General features: G+C 58.5%; 1 protein-coding gene across 1 annotated transcript in view; it reads left to right on the plus strand.

Moving 5' to 3' along the window:
- MAN1A2 (mannosidase alpha class 1A member 2) overlaps positions 1–2,394 on the plus strand; it is a 273,987-nt gene that overhangs the window by 62,653 nt on the left and 208,940 nt on the right. The gene's annotated exons all lie outside the window — the stretch shown is intronic.

Consider the following 2,394-nt stretch of genomic DNA (forward strand, 5'->3'; position numbering starts at 1 on the left):
GGCGGGGAAGCGGGGAGGCTGGGCGCCCCCGTGCCTGCTGGCTGCCGATGCTCAGACAGGGGCTGCGGTCTGTCGTGGAGGGGATCCAAGCTGATGGCCCTCAGAAAGGCCGCGAGTCAGCGACAGCCGTGCTGAGTGTGTCACCCAAGACCGAGCTCGCCTGGGGCACTGGGACTGCGTGGCTGGGTGGGCTCATCCCTGCCGGCTTCATCTCAGTGACAGGGTGACAGGGCCCAGTCTGCCCAGTTCACCGCTGCTGAGACGCCAAAGACCTCAATGCACAGAATGTAGAGCTATTGCTGCGGGCGAGCGGCTTGGGAGAGCTGACTGGACGTTTCGTCCCGCACTCAGATTCCTAGCCAGACAGGACCTTCTTACGGCGTAAAGCTCGTGCTCGTGGCTTTGTGTCCTGGTTCCTTCTGCGGCCCGGAGTGGGGGGACCCTGGTCGTAGACACCGCTGGCTCACAGGCGACGGGCCGGCCTGGGGACTCACATGGGGTAAGGTGCCCAGGCTGCAGCAGCGCGGCTGAGACTTGGTGCCCGGCGGCTGGGGGAGCGTGGAGGACAGCCGGGAAGGGGCGGCCCGGGCCTTGGGAGAAGCCGGCACAAGAGAGGGCAGGATCTTCAGCGTCAGCCGGAGCCGGTTCTGAATCCAGGGCTCCCTGGCGGCTTTCTTCACGGCATCGTACCTTTCTTCACCGCGTCTCTTCCTGCGTTGGGGTGGGAGTAGATGAGGGGGCCCGTGCGTCTTCCCTTTCTCCAGAGTAAGTAAATGGGTGACGGCTGAAACCTGCAAAATGCCCGTGCTGCCTGGACCCTTCTCGGGCTGGGCTGGCTGGGAAGCGAGGGCAGCGACTTTGATCATTCCTGTACGTCTTGACCCCACCCCATAGGCACAGGGTCTCTGCCCAGCTCCTCAAGGAGCCTTAGAAAGAGCAGCCACCTCAGACACCCCAGAGCAGTGTCAGTGGGTGTCTCTCCTCTGGTCACCCATTGTCATCATGGGATGAGCGAAAGAGGGCCCGAGAGGGGAAAACAAGGCATCTCACTGAGACACATCCCTCCTGCCCCCGCCCAACATGGCCAACTTCTGTCAGGAGGAAAAGCTCCCCCGCCACGAAGGCCAGCTCCATCAGGCAGGGCAGAGAGCTGAAGCGTCCTGCTGACTCGAGAGGCAGAGACATTGCTCTGGTTCTGCCCCCGAAACCCAAAGAGCAGTGCACGTGGAAATCATGGAAAAATCATTACAAAGCAGCAGACCAGTGCCGCGGAATGGTAGAAACACAGAAACGTGTGTGCGCATGCGTGTGTGTGTACACGGGCGTGCAGAGTGTGTGTGTGTGGGTGTGTGGGTGTGGTGAGCGAGTAAGGGGGAGAGAGAGACTTTGAGACACCCATCTCTCCAGGATTTGACAGCCTTTCTTTACACTTTCATCTCTGAAAAACGCCAAATGCCTTCTGCCGTGCGCTGTGCCAGGCCGTGCTCCCCCTCGGGTGCTCCCCCTCGGGCCCTCCCCCTCTCGTGAGTGACGGGGATCTCTGCGATTCCGGCGCTGCCTTCTCGCAGCACGCACGCCCCGCCCCGCCCCGCCGGCCTTGTGCCCGCCTCTGCCGCAGTGGCCCCCGGTCCGAAGACCGCAGTCAAGCTGCTCGGTGGACATCTTCACTTGCTGTCCTGCCAGGACCGAAACTGAACACGTGCAAGCTGGAATGCACCCCTGCTTCCCCTGGGTCGTAGCTCGGAAAGTGGCCGCGCAGCACGCGAGATCGCCCAAGTCGGACACTGAACGTCCCCTCTGTCCTCTCTCCCCCTCGTCCCCTACATCCTCGTTCCCCAGCCTTCTGCTCCTTCCTCCCGTCTTAGTTTCTCCCGTTCCCGTAACAGAGTGTCACCGACTGGGGGCTTAAACAAGGGAAATTTATTTTCTCACAAGTCTGGAGGCTGCAAGTCCAAGGTCACGGTATCAGCAGGGATGGTTTCATCCGGGGCCACTCTCCTTGGCTTGCAGGTGGCCATCTTTCTCCTGTGTCGTCGCAAGGTCTTTCTTCTGTATGTCTCTGCTTCCAAATCTTATAAGCACAGCAGCCATATAGGATTAAAGTCCACCCTAATGACCTTTAACTTCATCACCTCTTCAAAGACCCTATTTCCAAATATTGTCACATTCTGTGGTACTGGGGGTGAGGACTTCAATGTAAGATTTTTTTCAGAGGACACAATTCAACTCTTTTTTGTCTCCCAAATCAGTCCCCTTCTCTCTCTCTCTCCAACAATATCACCTAAATATAATCCCTCATCATTTCCGAATCGAAGTGAATTACTGAACAGTCTCTTATTCATTGGCCTGTTCTCAGTCTGCCCCTGTATGTGCCAATCTACCCACTTCTTCTAG

Source organism: Pteropus alecto, unplaced genomic scaffold (genome assembly GCF_000325575.1).
Source record: "Pteropus alecto unplaced genomic scaffold, ASM32557v1 scaffold106, whole genome shotgun sequence".
In the NCBI taxonomy this organism is placed as follows: Eukaryota; Metazoa; Chordata; class Mammalia; order Chiroptera; family Pteropodidae; genus Pteropus; species Pteropus alecto.